At 44.6% G+C, this 19,324-nt stretch overlaps 1 protein-coding gene across 1 annotated transcript in view; it reads left to right on the top strand.

Annotated features, from left to right (window-relative positions):
* The first annotated feature begins 8,185 nt into the window (after positions 1-8,185).
* Znf462 (zinc finger protein 462) overlaps positions 8,186-19,324 on the top strand; it is a 132,396-nt gene continuing 121,257 nt past the window's right edge. The window contains 1 exon segment of the mRNA XM_036177382.1: positions 8,186-9,707. The gene's annotated coding sequence lies outside the window, so the exon portion shown is untranslated.

Raw genomic sequence — 19,324 nt, forward strand, 5'->3', positions numbered from 1 at the left:
CGGGCAGTGGTGGCACATGCCTGTAATCCCAGCACTTGGGAGGCAGAGGCAGGTGGATCTCTGTGAGTTTGAGGTCAGCCTGGTCTACAGAGCGGATCCAGGACAGACTCCAAAGCTACAGAGAAACCCTGTCTCGGAAAAAACAAAAACAAACAACAACAACAACAAAGGTGTGCACCGCCACTACCTGGCCCCCTTTATCATTTCTTACATAATTATTTTCTGGCTGTTTCTTCAGGGTAGAATCTAAGAGGAGGAACTAGCAAAACAAAGGTGTGAACATTTTGAGACTTTAAGTCTACATTGACTCACGAATTGCCTGGGTGTGGTGGTCCCCATCTGTAAGTCCAGCACAGTTGAGAGGAGAGGCAAGGAGGATGGGCAGCTCTAGGCCAGCCTAGCCATAGGTTGGATGCTAGCTGGGGCTTTATAGTGAGACCTTGTCAAAAACAAACAAACAAACAAACAAAAACATGTGACATTTAAAAATTCCTACCAAGAATATAATTTGCTTGTATAGTAGCTACTATCAGTCCACATAACCTTTTTTCTTAAGCTATTTTTGAATTATAAAATGACCCAAAAATCTTAAAATTTTTCCAACATATCAATCTATGTAACTATTTATTTCAGTTTGCATGGAAAGTGGTGCACACACACAGTAGATGAGACTTGGAGTCTCATGGGTATTGTTGCTTATAATGAATTCTCTCCACCCCCATTGTACTCTGGCACTAAGCCACAGCCCCTAGCACATGAATTTAAATGTTTAAAAAGTTGATTAAAATATTTTATAAGTAGCATGGAAATATGTCAAAAAATAAATAAATCTTCGAGGTCATATGAGAACTGCTTCGAACAGTGTTGCAGAGACTCTGGGTCTGACTGGCTCTGAGCAGTTAGTTCTGTGTTCTAACCAAGTCACTTCCCCTCTTAAGCCTTGAGTTTGAGTCCAAACAGTAGAACTGTGCAAACGATGGTCTTTCTGTGAGAAGGTGTGCCTCTACAAATGGGTGTTTTCTTCCATTGAGTCTTTCCTTCAGAATTTTGGTTAACCTAACAATAATTGCTATTAAATCGTTCTCTTTCCCTTTACAGGTTTTGTTTTCAATGCTGGGGATTAAACCCCATGCGTACTAGGCCAGGGTTCTTCCACAGAGCTAGACCTCCTGACTGCTTTCTTTTCAAAAAGATCTAAGTACGAATTTCATGTTGTTGATTATACAGTCTTTAAAATGAGCTCCAAGAAAATTATTTCAACAAAAATATTATTCCCAAATAACTTCATTGCAGGAGTAAAAAAATTTAAACCAAGCAGATCCTCCTCATTGGCCAAATTCACATACTGCTTTTGTGTATGTTAAAAAAGAAAAAAAAAAAGATTAAAATTTCTATGATCAAGAAACGTAATTCTGCAGTCAGTTCAGGAAGTACATCATATATCAACATTTTGACTCATCTTCTGTCATTTATCTTTATATCCTAGCACTCAGCTTCCATTATGACGCATTGTAGACACTAAACAAATATTCAATGGTTGAATGATAGTGCAGGTGTTTCATATTATAGTAACAAGTTTGATGGAAATGTAAATTTAACTTCTACCTATGTGAGAAAGACTTCCTTATGCATTTGAGAATATTGCTATTGAAACATCTTCTTGGGTATCTAAAGGTATATATACAGATATTCATGGAGAGTAAGTTTAATATAAGTTATTACAATTCCTCTTCCACTGAAAGCTGTTCAGACTAAGGGATCATCTTCTTTAAATCCCTAGATATGGACACCAGTTAACCAGGTACATGTTTGGAATCTGGGCTATGAAAACACTCTTTTCTATTATAACAGAAAGGTGTGCTAGTGACTCCATTGTCTCAAAATTTAGAAGATTTGTAATTATCCAATTAGTTTTCAGAAAACCTTTTTGAAGACTCAGAGTGTCTTCAAAACAACAAGAGATCTTAGGAGTTAAAAATAGTTTGTTGGAAATTTAACTCCACACCTATAAGTCTTACATAGATGGAAGGGCTAGCAAGTTAAGAGGCTGTGCAGCAAATGGTTAAATGTTCAAGGACAGAGTAATTCAGACTTCTGAAAAGCCATGGTCTTTATTCATCTGCCCTTTGTTTTGCTAAAATAATCATCTTGGACAATTTTCCAGCTGGAATTTGGAGAGTGGAGATAGCAACTGGAATTTTGGTTCTCTTTCTACTTTAGCATTCTGGAAACAAGGATGATTTTTATTATATTTATATATATATCATATACATTATATATGATATATATGATAAAATGTCAATATTCAAGCTATGAGATTAGACAATTATTTCTATAAATAATTATTTCTGTTGAAAACTTTTTAATAAGCCTGTGACCCAACTGTTTTTTTTTTCCTTCAGACCCTCCTAGGGGCCTCCTTTCCCTCAATAAACACTTTTCTTCTAGATAATTCAGTGTCTTCCTTTTTCAAGTCTTTAGTGAGCAAAATGATTTATAGACTATCCCCACCCTCCTAGTGTAAGGCAAGTAAGTAGGACCCTTGCATGGGTCACTCTGGTTACAGGAGTTCCACTTCTTGAACTAAAATTGCAAGATTTATTATTCTATTAATGTTCATAAAGTCACTCTTTTGATGAGCCATAATTTCTCTTTATGAAGAGTGTGTGTGCCACTCACTCATGATGTAGGAGAAGAAAAGTCCAGACTTTGACATATTCTTATGCTCTAGGCCATTAATAAAGTCTAGAAATCCCATCTGACTCCAGGGGATAATGACATAAGGTAGTACCAAACAATAAATTTCAGGGAGTCAATGTGTCCGTCAGAGACTTCCTTTACATTGTTGCTTGTGTGTAAAACCTAAGCTTTCCCCCCTTGATATTAAAAGAAAGAAATCAAGCATCAACCCTCCTGAAGGAGAAGATAATCCAGGCTTGCGTTGTCTTTGTGAATATTTGTAGGGAGGAAAATAACAGGAGGTGTGAACTTTCTCCTGCTTATCTAAATTGTCTGCTAATGGCAAAACATCATTACAGTTACTTCTGTACCAAGTTTATTAAGGTATTCACCAAAACCTCCAGCCACAGCGCTTCCCTTCACTGTCTCACCTTCATTGCCCAACTGCTTTTCTATCTTTTGAGAAAGCACCCCCTCAAAAAACAAAACAAACAAACAAAAAACCACAGGAAAACCTCCCCACTCCCCTTAGGTTTAATGTCTTTCATTTATTTTAGTTGGGGAGTTAGGGAACTTGGGACTTCTAAAAGTAGAAAAACCAAAAAGGACTGTGGCATCAGGAATAGAAATTTTAGTTTTCCACCTTCAACACAGCAGGGCTGTGCCGGAGTTTTGCAATTGTTTGCTTCACAGCTTTGAAAAGTCAGCTTGCTTCTTTACCAGAAGACTCAGTTTGTCCTTCTAGAGATCATCCCTCGGTGACCTATTTGGGATGGAAACTTAGCCGTGATACCCACCCCTGCAAAAGCACCCACCCTAGAAGCGCGAGGAGCCACCACTTCCCCATCAGCGCCTGGATCTCCTGGCAGTCTTTGTCCCTTCTAGACGTGGAAGCTTGGAGAGGAGGTTTGGTTTCCAAGGATTGGAGCGTTTGAAGGGCGGGGCCATCTCCAAGTCCATCTCCCCCCCCCCCCTTTTTGTCCTCTCTTCTCCTGGGACGGGAGGGCGGAGCAAGGTGCCCCCGCGGCCGCGTCGGGAGCTCTCTCAATGTCGGTCGCTCGAGGTGAGTGTTGGCCAGGGTGGCAGCCCGTGGCGTCGCGCCGCAGGTTCATTTCTGGAGTTCACCGCAGCCGCTCCGCCAGCGGCTTCCCCGGCCTTTGCCAAGTGGGTTTACGAGGTCGAAGGCGTGTTGGGGCGCGCTGGCGCTGGCGCAAGGCTCCTCCCCAGGGCTCATTTCCCCCGACCGCGAAAGCTCTGGAAACCCCAGGTTTCCCCTGACCTCCGCTCTTTCCTCCCTCCCTGCCGCTGGGTCCTCTCGCCTCGGGGGGTGGGGGTGGGAACGGTCCCCATCCCCGCACTTCGGAACCACGCCAGCCCACAAGGTACCTTCACGTCGAGGAAGATATTTATCGCAGCCTCGGAAAGCCAGCAGTTGATAGGAGCTTTCAATCTGAAATACGATTGCTATTATTATTATTATTTTGCCCGGTGCAGAGCTTTTGACAGAAGAAAAAAAAAGTAAGCTTTTTATTAAAGACAAAGAGGTAAATTATCAGTCGGGACGGCGCAGACCTGGCGCGCTTCCTCTCGTGGCCACGAGGAATTGATGGGGAGCGGCGGTCAGCACTCAGACCTTAGGGTCCCGGTGGGGAAGAGCTCGGGACGGACAGACTTGCTCAGGTCCCTCTGGTACCTGGAAAGAAGGGAGTCCTCCCCCTTTGTACAAAGCCAGGAGGATTTTGCTGTGGAGCAGCCTCACCGGTCTTCCTCTCCTTTCTTCCTCTGCTTTCTTTGACTCTGGGCTCCCTTTCGCCTGAGTCCTTTCTCCTCGCTCTCCTCTCCCTGACCCCCTCCCTTCCTCCCCCTCCTTTCTTCGCCACCGCACGCGTAGTGTCATTTATTTATTTATTTATCACCCCCAGCCATCAACACCCTTTTAGGGCTCCCGAGCTTTTCAATGTGAGTGGGAGGAGAAAAGGGCAGGAAGTGTTGACTGGAAGGGGGTTAGATCGTGCGTCAGGGTGAGACATTCTGCCCTGGAATACACAATCGGGAAAATCTTGGGAAATGGGGATTTTAGATGTGCTTAGGAAACGCCGCTATCCGATGGGAACCAACTCCGTGCGCGTCTCCTCTGCTTTTATTGTATGGGTTTACCGGTCTAGCTGCTCCAACTGTGGGGGAGGGGGGAGGAGGCGAGTATTAAAGAGGACAGTCTTGCTCAGGATCCTCAGCATCGCGCCTTCACCGGATGCGCGCTCCTCAATGCGAAGGAATCCAGCAACAACCCCTAATTCAGAGGCGGACAAAAGAAACTTTAATTAAGGTCTCTGCCCCGCGCGCGGCGCTGCGTGCTTTTCTCTCCTGGGGCTGTTGATGTCCAACTAGAGGATCTGAGAAATAGAAATGGTACCACCAGCCCATGCCCTTGAACTTCAATTGCTACTGACTTGCTGCATTGATTTTTTTTTTTTTTTTTTTTTTGTACTGTACCCTCCTCCCCATCACCCGTCCTAAATCAAATTAAAGCCTTAGGAGATCTTTGACCTGGTGAGAGAGGGGGTGGAAACCCATTTTTTTGAAAAAGAGATAGTTCAGAGCGATTGGGGGGGGGGGGATTACACTAAATAAAAATTCAAGGTGTGATGCTGCAGCTCGGCTTTCTTGTCTTCAACACCATGACACCTTATCATTAGGAGCGATGATTGTTACTTTCCAAGCCTTTAGATGATCAGCTGGGAAGCGCAAACAACGTGGGGCGCGAGGGTGGAAAGTTATTTAAGTACGACCCCCCCCCCCCTTTTTGGTGCGCCGTCAAAACATTTCACAAGTTCGGAAAAGAAAGTGGTGGCTTCTAGATCAGAATGATGGGTTCCTTCTCCTCCTTTCCATATCAGAAGAGACATAAAACGCACAATGAGCCTTTATTTAGAGGGCGACGACTTAAAAATAAGTGCCAGCAATGGACAACTTGAGCCCTGCACTGGAGATACACTGCGAGCTGGAAAGGAATTAAAAAGCCCCACGTGGTTGATCTGGGTTTAGACTTGCAACCTTCAGTTCTTCATCTCTGTTCTTTGCAAAGATTGGCCTCCAGATGGATACATTTGAGGGATCCTCTGGAACCCAGGCTGGGCGCCTGGGGCAGGGCTGATGGTGCGAGCGGAGCAGGGTCCTCACTGGGGGCTTGTTCCTCTGGCCAGGGAGGTCGGGCGCCTCCGGGACGCGAGCGCGCACGCTTGGGGCCCGGCGGTCGCGCTCCTCGCGCCGCCTTTTCCGCAGGTCTTTATTCATCTCGTCTCTCTCTTTCCCTTCTCCTCCTCCTTTGCCTCCTTCTCCTCCTCTTCCTCCTCCTCCTCCACCGCCACCTCCTCCTCTTGCATCTCACTGGCCTGTCTCTGTGTTGTTCCGAGTGACAAAGACAATGTCCCAGCCTTAACTTTGCAACCACCTTGCCTCCTTCTGGGGTTCAGCGCGGGAGGGGGGCGGGCAGCAGCTTCAGCATCTCCTCCAGCTTCTGCGCTTCTCCAGCTCTTGGATAATTCTTCCTATTTCCCCCCAGCCCCTTTCTCATTTCTTTCTTTCTTTTTCTTCCTCTCTCCTGCACGTTGTTGTTATTAGAAAGGCTTCGCGCACCCCCTGGTGCTCCGGCGTTTTGTGTGGCAGGAGAAGATTGTCTTCTCTCTTTCTGTCTTGCTTTCTCTCTCCCTCTGGTTGCTCATTATTCAGAGAGAGACACAGAGGGAGGGAGAGAGAGAGCGCGCGCGAGGGAGAGGGAGGAGAGGAGAGAGAAGAGCAGAGAGAGAGAGAGAGAGAGAGGGGAGAGAGAGAGAGAGAGGAGAGGGAGGGAGGGAGAGGGGAGAGAGACGGATATCTCAGGTCATCTGCAGCTGCAGCGAGTCTGAGGAGCCGAGGAAGGCAGGGAAGATGGCGATCCTCCATTGCTGAGACCCGGCAGAAGCACATGAGACTCCCAAACAACTTCCACAACAATAACCCGAGCAGGAAGAGGAGAAAGAGAAAGAGGATAAGGAGGCGGTGGGGCTGGAGAACCCGAAGCACCTCCCGGCGCCGGGACGCTTCTTCTGTAAGTTACTGCAATTAACCAGCACCTCCGGGGTGGTCTGAGTGCTCCGGGGAGGAGAGCGCGGGGCGGTGGAGGCACAAACGCGCTCATTCATTCGGCCAAGGAGAGCTGGCGGCGCGGGGAGGAGAGGAAGTCCCCTGCATGGGCTGGCTATGAGGCGAGAGGAGAAGAAGCTAAAGAGAGGAGAGACCAAGGAGGAGGAGGAGGAGAAGGAGGAGGAGGAGGAGGAGGAGGAGGAGGAGGAGGAGGAGGAGGAGGAGGAGGAGGAGGAGGAGGAGGAGGAGGGAGAGCAGCAGGGGGAGGAGGAAGAGGAGGAGAAGAAGCTAGGGAGGAAGAGGAGGAGGAAGAGGAGAAGGTGGTGGTGGTAGCTGTGGAGGTGGTTGTGCTTTTCCTGCTGGCTGCTCCTTCTGCCTTCTGCTGGGGGTGGGGGGGTGAGCCCTGTGGCTTAATTAATTTCGTGTAGTTCTGTGAAGAGAAGAGAGAGAGGGAAAAAATGAGATGAGTGAGAGGAGAGACCTGGAGGCTTAGGACGGATGCTCCGAGTGTGGGGGACAAGAGTAGGGACAGAGGAGGGGGGCGGAGGGCTGAAGGCCAGGAGAGACCTGAGCCCCAGCCAGAGGGAGCGAGCGAGGGGTCAGAGGAGGGAGCGCTCGGAGCGAGCGGCCCCGACCTGAGCCGGTTGACCTCTTTCTTTCTCTGTCCCCTGCTTCCTTTCCCCTCCTCTGTCTGCCTGTCCCCCGCCCGATGGCAAAGCCGTGCGGATTGGCACCCCCCCTCTTCCTCAGGTATTTGGCTCTCCTCTCTCTCTCTCCTCTCTCTCTCCGAAGTTGGGATGCGGGGTCGGGATGTGTCGAGGGGGTGGCTGCCGCCGCCGCTGCTGGGGAGGAGAGAGGCGACGAGCGGGGGGCAGCGGGCCGGGTGGGGGCGCAGGTTGAGGGACAGCTGAGGAGCTGTCTCCAGGCTGAAGGTTCAGAAGCATCTGGTTGGAGGAGGACAACGGTTTCTGGAGAGGAGAAGCCATTACACACGCTTGGCTCTCCTCTGAGGCTGGGAGAAAGGAAGGCAGGGGCCTGGAGGGGGGGCGTCTTACTCCTGGTGCGGTTCCCAGGGGTCTGCCCTCCCTCCAGGCACGGGGGGAAGCCGCAGCCGCCCCCCATTGGAGCAGCCCCTCTCTTTCCCTTTCTTTATCTCCCTGTCCTCCATTTGCAAGCTGTCTGCTTTGGTTCCAGTCCAGACTCCAAAACACAAAGCTCCTTCTCACGTTCATTCTCCAGGCTGTTCACCATTCCTGAAGGAACCCTGGTTTTCTTTTCATTGTGGCTCCTAACCTACAGAGAGGGAGGGGAAGAGGTTGCCTGGAGTTCCTTTTATATTCCTCCCCAACCTTAAAAGAAAAAAAAAAAAAAGAAGAAGAAGAAGAAGAGAGGAAAGAAAAGAAAAAAAGTTTCATTTTTAAGCATGCGCCTGAGATGGGAAAAGACCAACCAGTTGGGGCTTTCTCCAGGGGCTCCCGGGGTTTGTGTCTCCCTGTCTGGGTTGGTTGTTTGGCTTGGTTTGGTTTTGTTTTTGGAGGTTGCTTGCAGGTTTGAGGAGGAAGTGCCTAGTTGGGTTGAGAGCTGGGAACTGAGTCAGGTAAGCCTTAAGCCTTGTCATGCTGTAACTCCACCAGAAAATGGAGGAGAGCGGGCTTCCAGGAGACAAAGCTGGATGAGAAGTGTTTATAAAATTATGGATGTCTCCATTTTGAAGCTCTGTTGGTGATGGCTGGAGGAAGAGGCATGCCTGCCTACTCCTTCTCCCTCTCCAGAGGGAGGCCTTGTGGTGGCTCCTCACTCTATTCATTAAGCAAGGGAATAAGGGCTTTTAAAGGTTCCTCAGATTTTTCTCCTACCCAAGGAGCGCTTTCACAAGTTACTGAGATGTTTGTTTCCATTTTAAAGTAAACTTTTGGAATTTTTTTCTCCTTTGGAGTGGACCTGAAGGGTTTGTGATCTCCTTCAGGAAAGGCAAGGCAAAACCTAAAACATTTCCACTGAGACCTTCTCACAACTTTCAGCTGCTCCAGGTCCCCTGAATGTCTCCAGGAAATGTTATTCCCTCATTGTGAGGGTGGTTGGTGGCCCCAGGCTGAGATTTGTTTTCTTTCTTTCTTTTCTTTTCTCTTTTGAGTTCTGAAGGCTTGGTTATCATCAGTTTGATGCACTGCAAGAGTTTATTGTCTGGTTTTGGGTGATTTCTGCCAGAAAGAATAGAATATGTTCCTTCCAGATCTCAGAGGAACCCTTTCAGACTGGCTGTTTCTCCGGGTTCTCCACGTCTCTTCAGGCTGCTCCATTTGTGTGTTAGGCCTTCCTAGTTTCTTTGTCTCCCCCCTTGCCTTGCCTTCTGCTGTTTTCCCCCTCTGTTCTCCAGCACTGTAAGTCTTCAGAAATCCTATCACTATGTCTTCTTAACAATGTCACTATGGAAACAAATGATGTCAGTTGAGAAAACCTTATGTCCAGGTATCTTAACCTTTTTAATTGGAGGAATTTATTAATCTCGTAGGAAGACATTTTGTGAGGATGGTTTGAAAGCAGGAACCAGTCTACCTCAGCACACACACATTGCTGTGGAGCCCTTCACAGATTAGTTCTAGAGATTGTGTGTAACTGACCCAAGGAAAGAACTGAATTCTGAGATGCTTTAGAAATTTACAAAAGCCAACCATGAAGATGTGGCTTTTCCATTAGGTCAGGTAGCCATCTTGAGGATGAGGGAAGAGGTTGGAAGAATTTTAGATGGACTATTGAGATAGGTGAGGAAGGCTTCACAGTGGGATGAAAACTTGGAGGAGATTCAGAACCAATTAACAGATTCTAAGGGGGCTAATTGGGCCTTGCTCTCAACCAAGGAGAAATGCAGAAAGGTACCAGCTTCAGCAGAAATAAGGAACACATTGGTGAGCCACTTATACCAGCCTTTTCCTTGCCTTCTCATTATGTGTCAGATTTTTGTAGGCAAAGTTCTTTCTGTCTACAGTGTTTTTGTGCATATTGAAGTGGTTTTCGATTCCAGATGTAATTATATTCTGTTGAGTAGCTGGTAGCAATGTCACTCAGTAAATGCACACTGCTGTATATGACAATGCCACATTTTTCAAACCAAACTGTTGTGTCATTAATTGAGGGTTATTGTTCTTCTGAGGGGTGTGAAAGGAGACAGGGAAATACATGGCTCTTTAGCTGATAATTGTCCATGGTCAATGAAGTAAAACCCTGTTTGTACAGATGAAGATGTATGGTTTCCAGTGGATGTGTATGCTCATTTAAAATACAATGTTCAGATCTTTGCCCCTTTAATAAAGACCTAGAAGTCTCCAAGAGCACTTAGAAAAAAATTCTTGCCTGGAATAAGACCTTTCGGGGGTTTTTTTGTTGTTGTTATTTTTTTTTTTTCCATTTTACAATGTATCTTTTGACTGAATCCCTTTGGTTTTTAAGTTGTCATGTTATAGTTAAGTTTGGTAATGCATATATGGATGATGCTACATGTTAAGCTTGGAAGTTTAAATGCAGTAGATAGCTATTTGGGCAAGTAATTATCAGATAATTTTGCATCTAATTAACTGTGTGTTTATGTAAACATAAATATGTTGATCTTGAAACAAACTTTCATGCTATCTTTTTTATGGTTGTTAATATTGGGGCAAGTAATTAATTTGTTTTAGTGTGTTGGTTGGGGACTTGGGGGGGTGATAAAAACCTGCCAATCACTCTAACAGCTTGACTCACTACAGCTTTTGCTTGGAAATTAAATGATTTGGTGTCTTCTCAGATAGTGTTAGAGTTGAAGGTATGGGGGAGGGGGCGGGAATGAGGTACCTAATAGACATTTGTGAGTTTGAGAATATATTCTAACTGATAATTTAAAAGACACTTCCATGTGATTTGTACTTTATCAATATGGGAAGTCCAATAACATTTTTAAAGGCATTAGACCTACACACTTGAATTGACACAAATACTTTGGATTAAACACCATGAAAGGAATAAAAAAAAATAATAAAGTTGGCTTGAACATTCTTTTTTGCTCAGAGATCTCTTTTGGTTTGAGACATCAAGTCCATGCTTATTCCTGTCATGCAAGAGATAGTTGTTGGTTCTTCATATTCACTAATATTTCTCTCACTGATTTTTATATATAAAAATCCATTGATTGACTTCACCCCCTGAAGACCCTTCTTATCTCACCCTTACCTCTACCCTGTGTTGGAGACAACTTTTAGGTGAAAAGAAAAATCTATGTCCATTTTTCCTAATGTGTCTGCCGGAAGACAGTAGAAGGTGGGAATTCCAGCATTCCTAATGGGTTTTAGAGTACTTGTGGTCAGTTTTCTTGAAAGAATGAAGGATGAAGTTGCTTTGAAAATGAGTCTTGTTTTAAGTGTGATGGAGTTTAATAGGGCCTAGTCTTCCTTTAATTATTCCTGATGTTGAGAGTTTTAGTTAAGGTAACCTTTATCTTCTTTGTGGTATGTGCGTCTTTCAGATTTATAGTTCACCATGGTTACCCAATAGAGAATTAATGAGTCTGGGTTCAGTATTTTAAGTTGAGAGCCAAGGTGCTGGAGAATCGAAGTGCTATTTCCTTATTCCACAGTCACAGATTAAGAAGCATATAAACAGCTAATCCCAACCGCAGAAGATTGTACATGAATATGACTGCATGTCTGTAACTATATGGAAACTCCAGAAACGCAAAAGAAGGTGGGGCTGTAGCTCAGTGGTAGAGTGAGTGAGTCCTAAATTCAATCCCTAGAACTTTTGTGGTTGGGAGAGAAAAAGAAAAGAGGAGAAGGGGTATGGATGAAATTCAGCAAGCAAGACATTTGCCAGGTGATGTGTGTGTGTGTGTGTGTGTGTGTGTGTGTGTGTAAGCAGCTTGTGAGAGTCCTGTGCTTCTGAAGTTGATGACTTTGAGAGAAACATTATCTGAGTGTTGGTGACCTATTAATTGATTATGAGAAAACAGGGAAGAGAATAGATAATGCTAAAAGAAAATTCCTCTCCTCGTGTAATATGCCAAGACATCTGGCAGATGTTATGTGGGGCCCTAAGGAATGGACAGTTTAATTTTAGCCCTAGCAAGGAAATGGGAAGTTCTAAGCTCTTTTAATAGCACAAGTCTTAGTTTGGGGAAGGTTGCTTAAAATAATAAGAAAGAAAGGAAAAGAGGCATTTTATGGAATAGGAAAGAACTGTAGGGAGAGTAAACAGAGTTTAGGGGGTGATAGACAAAACTATTATTTCCCAAGTAGAAACTAACATCCAAGTCACTAAATTGACAAATGTTTACATTATAAGTGAAGAATAATAAGGAGTTCATATTCACTAGACAAAACTTTCAGTTTAGAAGCTAGATTTTTTTAATACCCTAAAGAGATAATGTATTTCAAATATCCTTAATTACCCTCATTTTACCCAAGAGGAAACTGGCACACAGACATGAAGTGACTTGCATAAGGTCAGAAAGTTCAGCTGTAACAAAGCCAGGCCTAGAACACAGGTCGGGTTGGATGACTGCAGCCTGATGCCCTTTCCACTACCTCAACAGTGTTTGATAGTTGTAGCTGTTCATCAGCTGTCCTCGTCAGGGCCTAAACTCTCTGAGAAACTCTGTAGTCCTTCTCTTGTAGGACAGGAACAGGGATTTTGTTGTTGTTTGTAGGTGGGTTTAACATGTGGGGACTCAGGGCTGAGGTATTACATGTACTTCCTTCATGGAAGCAGAGACCCATTTTGTTAGTGAACCTTTAGCTACTGGGTGGTAGCTGTATTTTTCTTTTAAGTTTTCTGTTTTCCTCTCTTGTTCTACCATCCAAGGGCTTAGAAGTGCTTTTCAAATGCCCTTCTTTGGAAATTTGTCTGGGTCTATTGCAACTTGCAAAGGAGTCCACAATTGGACTCTGAGGATCTGTTTTGCAACATGGTGCAAATTCAAATTGGCTGCTTTCAGACATGCCATTTTGTAATATTGATGAATGGTCAGGAGGTGAAATCTAGTCTTAATTGGTGGTTTTCTAGTATTTGCTACTCATTCAAAAACAAAACAAAACAAAACAAAAGAACCCACAAAAAAACCATGTGCCTTCCATGTATCTTTCTGAATCCTCATTCTCTCTTGAAGATCAACGGCTGTTTCCACCTCCCAGTAAACAGGCAGTCGCCATTCAAATGACTTGGGGAGAGTACTTTGGAAAGGGTGAGATGAGTTTCCATGTCTGTCTCCTCTTGGACAAGCACGAGCAATTTTGTAAGAAAGAAGAGTGATGTTTGGAAGTTTCCACATTTTCTAAGCTTCTTCCAAACAAATGCATAAATTCTTAATCTACGAGGCAGCTGGAGAAGGTAGTGCTGGATACAGGACTACTGGCAGAAACACAGTTAATGTTGTAAACAGTTGAACCTCAGTGTGGCACTCCTCCAAATGAGTTGACTGTCGAAAATAAAATGTTCCAGAAGAACTGGGAGAACAGGAAAGAAGTTAAAACGGCATGGTTTGCATGCCAGGGCTGAAGGAAGAAGAAAAAGATTAGATTGGGGGGGGGGGGCGGGGGCATTGGAAGGAAGATAACCAGAGTTGATCTATCTCCTGGATTTATAAGACCTAGGAGAACTTTCCAAATTCAGGGAAGTGGGTTTTTATGAATCTAGATGGAATCTGCAGCTTACTAGGAAACTCTTCTGAATTTTCTGTCCCCTGAACCTTACAGTTGGTAAAGGAGAAGTCCAACAGAGGTGACTTGGATTTACAGATACTGCTTGGACATGCCATCATAAAACTGATCTTCTTGCCGAGGATGTGTGACTCCGATGGCAAGTTAATTATTGGGGTCTTTGGGTGGGTAGAGTGACGTGGCAGGAGGAGGTGCTGCTGTTGTCACCTCCCTCCTGGGGGGCAGCTTGCTTCAGGTCTTCAAAGCATTCTTTCGGGATTCCTAGCTGAACACACTTGTTTTTTTGTTTTTTTTTTTTTTTCTTGAGTTGTTCTTGGAAGGTTGGAGGGGAGCTTCCTTTTCATGGCAGCCCATGGATGTTTCGGTATTGATTTCCTTGCTTTTGTGTGTTTGCTGACTCAGATCACTGCTCTTTCTTCTGGATTATTAGTAAGATGCTAAATGCTCGACCCATCCATGCTCACCCCCAGCTTCACTTAAAGGATAGAACCTGCTCAAGGAGGGAAGGGATTGGTAGGTTTCTTACTTGTTTTTAAAAAAAGATACTTGAGGCTGGGGGGTGGCGGCACATGCCTTTAACCTCAGCACCCAAAAAGCAGCAATAGGAGGATATTTGTGAGTTCGAGGCCAGCCTGGTCTACAGAGCAAGTTCTAGGACAGGCTCCAAAGCTACAGAGAAACCCTGTCTTGGGTGGGGGAAAAAGTTTGAAGACAAGTAAGACTGTTTAATTCAGAAAGTTATTGGCTAGGCTGTTGAGGAGATTTTAAACAGGATCCATGAAAGGAAAATAGAGAAACTGTTACCAGGACCCACTGGGTCCTGGTTAAATGTTTTAGGATCACTTAGAAGGGAAGTGAGCATTGCCCAAGGTTCGGAAGGCAGGGTCTTACCTTGGATTCATGTTGGTTAGAGCATAAAGGGAGCTGGAGGCCCAGGCAGGACAACTGTGTCAGAAGCAATTAAGCCCAGGATTTGTGGAGAGGCTTATCTGCCACAGAGCCCAGCTGGGGAAGGCCAAACTCACTCCTTAAGCCCTCGTCTGGCCAGTTGGACCAGAACACAAGCTAAGGCTCTGGGATTTTACCTTCTCCTCCGTATGCAGGTGCAAGAAGGCAAAGCCATTCTTCAGGTTTTCTCATGTCTGCTGAGTGCTTCTCTCTTGAGCTTGGAAATGCCAGAGGCAAGGGGGTGGTAGCTGGTTACCTCAGAGGACACATTCTCCCTGTTAACACTGCAAGTGTGCCTATCACATTGTACCTTATTACTCGGAAAATAATTGTGTAGTGGCACAATGTGGGACACTTGAAAGATGTTTGCTGCACAAAGGTTCCAATACTCACCTGCAGATTAAGAAATGGGTTTCTAAACCATCTCATTTCTATTGCTAATGAAAAGCTTTGGAAGGCACCTGTGAATTAGAGCTCCAGCTGCTATCATGGTAGGGGAGGTTAGGCCTTGAAAGGATACATGGATTAGCCCGTCAGAAAAGCAAACAGTAGCATCAGCACAAGTAGAAAATAGACAGGGTTGTTAAGCTAACAGAAAAGTAGGCTAAAGCATTACTGTAATTATATGGTGAAAATTTGCTGGGAAAGAGAGAGCTCGCTTGGATGGGAAAGGGAAAAGAAGTGAGGTAGAGGAATAATTGACAAGTCAAAATAGAAGAGGTCTGTCCACTGGGAAGGAAGGCATTGCTCTTAAGAAAACAATAGAGCGAACAGAGAAAGACCTTGTAACTTGCTACCCCATTGCATGTGAAATATGAAGAGGAACGGCTAAGACACACTTTCTTTAGTAAGCTCCTACTGGGAAAAACCAGACTTGGACTTGGAAGATGATTCGTGTAACTTCTGGGTTACAATTGCAGCCTTTTTGATAAAGGACAGATGGAAACTTGAGGGAGCTAGTTAGTAGGCTTGATGCAGAGAAAATGGATGATGCAGAGAATAGAGCACTGTAGCAAATAGCTGCATTATTGATGGACAGAAAACGTGATAGTCCTCTCTAAGGTTATCCATAGCGCTTCTCAACCTACGCTCTGGGTGTTAGAAGGAATGAAAAACAAAGACCTGCTCATTTCAGAGAGGAAGCAAGTGGACACCACATCACTGCATGGTGTCCAGTTTAGGGTTAAACCATTTTTCTGAACCAAAGGTCAGCACAAGCTGGTGGACCAGTCTGCTCCTAGCATTTTAAAATCCAGAACCAGGCTGTTGGGGTGCAAGATATTTAGCCATTCTCATCCCTGGTTACATCATCCCTTTGAACAATTAATCAGCAACTGAACAACAGACATTCAACTCAGGTGACTGTGGGCCTCTTCTAGAGCTTCTTCAGTTGGGGCAAAATGAACCCTGGGCTATAGACTAAAGCTTCCCTGAGGCAGACAGCAGCTAGAGATCATGTAAAGATTTCCACATAATCACTTATCCACCAGAAGCTCTTCTGTGTTTCCATCTTGAATAGTCTCTGAAGACTGTTAATTAGTATTTAATAGTAGTAACGTGGAGGGGGAGAGTATGAAGAGAGGGTTTTCATTTGAATGTCAGAGTTCAGAAAGCTCCCCCCTTTCTGCTGTCAGTTGGATGTTTCCTGTCCTAATATTGAGTGAAAACAATAGAGAGTAAATATGACTGCTTCATCAAAAAATTCTGCTAACTCCACTTTAGCATAAGAGTACTACAGAAAGCTTCAAAATGCTAGTTCCCTCCTGGATGGGCTCATAGCTGATATTAATACCAGGTAACATTTGTTTAACATTTAGTATGAACCAGGGACTGTTCGTGTGGTGGAAGAAACCAGGGGTTAGGGAGATAATTTGCCCAGGGTCATGAGCTAAGAAGTAGGGAGCTGGAGTTCACATGAGAGGTGCCTTCCTCCAGAGCCCTGGCTCTCTGCTGATAGGACCTGACCTATATGCTAATAGCTTATGTTCATGATGGTCTGTCTCCTCCAGTAGCCAGGAGTCTTTGTTCTGTGGAAGGGAATCTGCACATAATGGAAAATTGATTGATTGTAATGTATTGGTTAAGAGGAAAGAGACAGTCCATTGCAATAACTTGAGAATGTTTTATACCAAGAGCACCCTCTTTGTCTTCTGAGTTACAAAGGAGACCTTGGAGGAGTCACTTGGAAGAGTACATATTTTTAAATTGTATCAAACTCCTTAGAGTTTCTTTTAGTTTCTGAAACAGGGTTTCTCTATGTAGCCTTGGCCATTCTGGAACTTACTTTGTAGCCCAGGCTGGCCTCCAACTCATACAGAGCCAACTGCCTCTGCCTCCCGAGTGCTGGGATTAAAGGTGCACACTACCACTGCCTGGCTTGCAGATGGAGTTTTAAAAGGAGCACTGATCTGAGCTGGGAGACAGACATGCTTGCTGTGTTCCTCTCTTTTGGAAATCTTGATGCTCTGTATTGGCGTTAGTGACCGGAGGCTGAAGAATGTTTTCAGAAGCTACATAGACAGACATTTAAAAGTTAGTGAAAGCTCGTTGTGAAAAGTGGGGCTAATTCTCTTAAAAGTGGACCCTATGACTCCCAGCACCACTCAGTGGTCACTATGCCTTCTGCTTCGACCATAGAGACACAAGGAATGTTCTGGTCTTGGTCACCTCTTTGTGGACTGTACCTGTACAATAAACAAGCGTTGTTTATACGTGACCGCAGATCCTCATGGAGATAGAGGAGGTTTGTACACTCCTAAGGTATACAGGACCATGGCTGCTCTGTGAGATGAGCCATTGGATGCTGATGACTGAGCAGTCTCATCCACCCCCACTGTCACTGCAGCCCTGTTCCTCTGAACTCTGGTACCTAGACAGATACATAGTCAAAACTTTTGTAGAAGGGGAAATGTACACCCTGCTTCTAAAGTGCACAAGAAAAGGCCATTTTTCACCTCATTAGGATAATGACCTATCAGACTCACCCAAACCATTGTTTCCCTTTCCTTTTCTTTGTTCTTTTTCTTTTTCTTTTTTCTTTTTTTTTTTTTTTTTGTAGCTATGTTGAGTCTTACAGATGGTAGGGAACTTTACCACAGAGCTACATTCCCAACCCTAAAAATTACTGTTTGCTTGGATAAAGAACTTTGAGATCCAGAGGCAAGTGGATCTCTATGAGTTTAAGGTCAGGCTGGTCTACATAGTAAGTTCCGGGACAGCCAGGGCCATGTCTCAAAAAAGAAAAAAAGAAATGTAAGAGGTATTCATGGAAGAGGGTAAACTAGAGCAAAGTGTGGTGATATTGTGTTCCCCAAAATATTGTGCACCCTAATAAACTCATCTGGGGTCAGAGAACAGAACAGCCACTAGATACAGTGGCTAGAAAATGGTGGCACTAACATCTTTAATCCTAGCATTCCAGAGGCAGAGATCCGCCTGCATCTCTGTGAGTTCAAGGCCACACTGGAAACAGCCAAGGCATGGTAACAAGAGCCTTTAATCCCAGGAAGTAATGGCAGAAAGCAGAAAAGTATATAAGGCATGAAGAACAGGAACTAGAGTTGGTTAAGCTTTTAGGCTTTTGAGCAGCAGTTCAGCTGAGATGCATTTGGATGAGGACTCAGAGGTTTCCAGTCTGAGGAAACAGGATCAACTGAGGAACTGGCAAGGTGAGGTGGCTGTTGCTTGTTCTGCTTCTCTGATCTTCCAGTGTTCACACCAATACCTGGTTCCAGGTTTGATTTTATTAATAAGACCTCTAAGATTCCTGCTACAGCAAAGTGTGTGATTTTTTTTTTCTCTAATTTACTTAACTTTATTTTATGTGCATTGGTGTGAAGGTATCAGATTCCCTGGAACTTTAGTTACAGACAGTTGTAAGCTGCCATGTGGGTGCTGGGAACTGAACCCAGGTCCTTTGGAAGAACAGCCAGTGCTCTTAACCGCTGAGCCATCTCTCCAGCCCCAAAACATGCGATTCTTTGAGCAGAATTACTAATTCACAGGGATTGGAACTCACTTAGCCACAGTATAAACCATGTTCCCCACATCAGCCTACCTCAAAGACCAGTCTTCAATGAACCTATTTCTTTTATCTTCTTAATTCCTTGGAGAGGTGCCCACCCAGGCTGCCTTCAGGAACTGCTTTTGACGACAGCAAGGTGAATTGGGTCAGTGAATCTCTGGGTACAGTGGCAACTGGGCATAAGATGTTCAATTTGTGAGCATGTTCAATATGAGAGGTACTGCAAGAGAGAGGAGGCCTTGAGACATGTGTGAGAGGGGTAAATGGATAAAGTTTATGTATGCAGGCCTGGCTGAGGAATCAGCCACTAATTTGCAAAGAAAAGAAAAGAAAATTACGTTTTCAAAGACAGAATCAACTGTATCATTAAAAAATAAAAAGCACACCGTGTAGATTACATGAGCCAGTGTGCTTCCAAGAAAGCAAGAGTTCTATCCTTCCAGCCTCTGGAGAGTTCAGTGTAGCTAGACTTTTCTCTCCAGGTCCTACCAAGCCCTGGCAGTCCAACAGCTCACTTAGAAAATAATCACTCAGCTTATATTATTTAAACTGTTTGGCCTAATGGTTCAGGCTTCTTGTTATCTAGTTCTTATATCTTAAATTAACCCATTTCTATTAATCTATACTTTGCCATGTGGCTTATGGCTTACTGGTACCTTACATCTTGCTTGTCATGGCGGCGGCTTGCAGTGTCTCTGCCTCAGCCTCCCGCTTCTGAGAATTCTCTTCTCTGCTTGTCCCACCTATACTTCCTGCCTGGCTACTGGCTAATCAGTGTTTTATTTATTAACCAATGAGAGCAACACATTTGACATACAGAACATCCCACAGCAGTTCAGTCAGTCCCTTAGCCCCATGCCTCCAGTTA

The sequence above is a fragment of the Onychomys torridus genome, chromosome 2 (assembly GCF_903995425.1).
Source record: "Onychomys torridus chromosome 2, mOncTor1.1, whole genome shotgun sequence".
Classification (NCBI taxonomy): domain Eukaryota; kingdom Metazoa; phylum Chordata; class Mammalia; order Rodentia; family Cricetidae; genus Onychomys; species Onychomys torridus.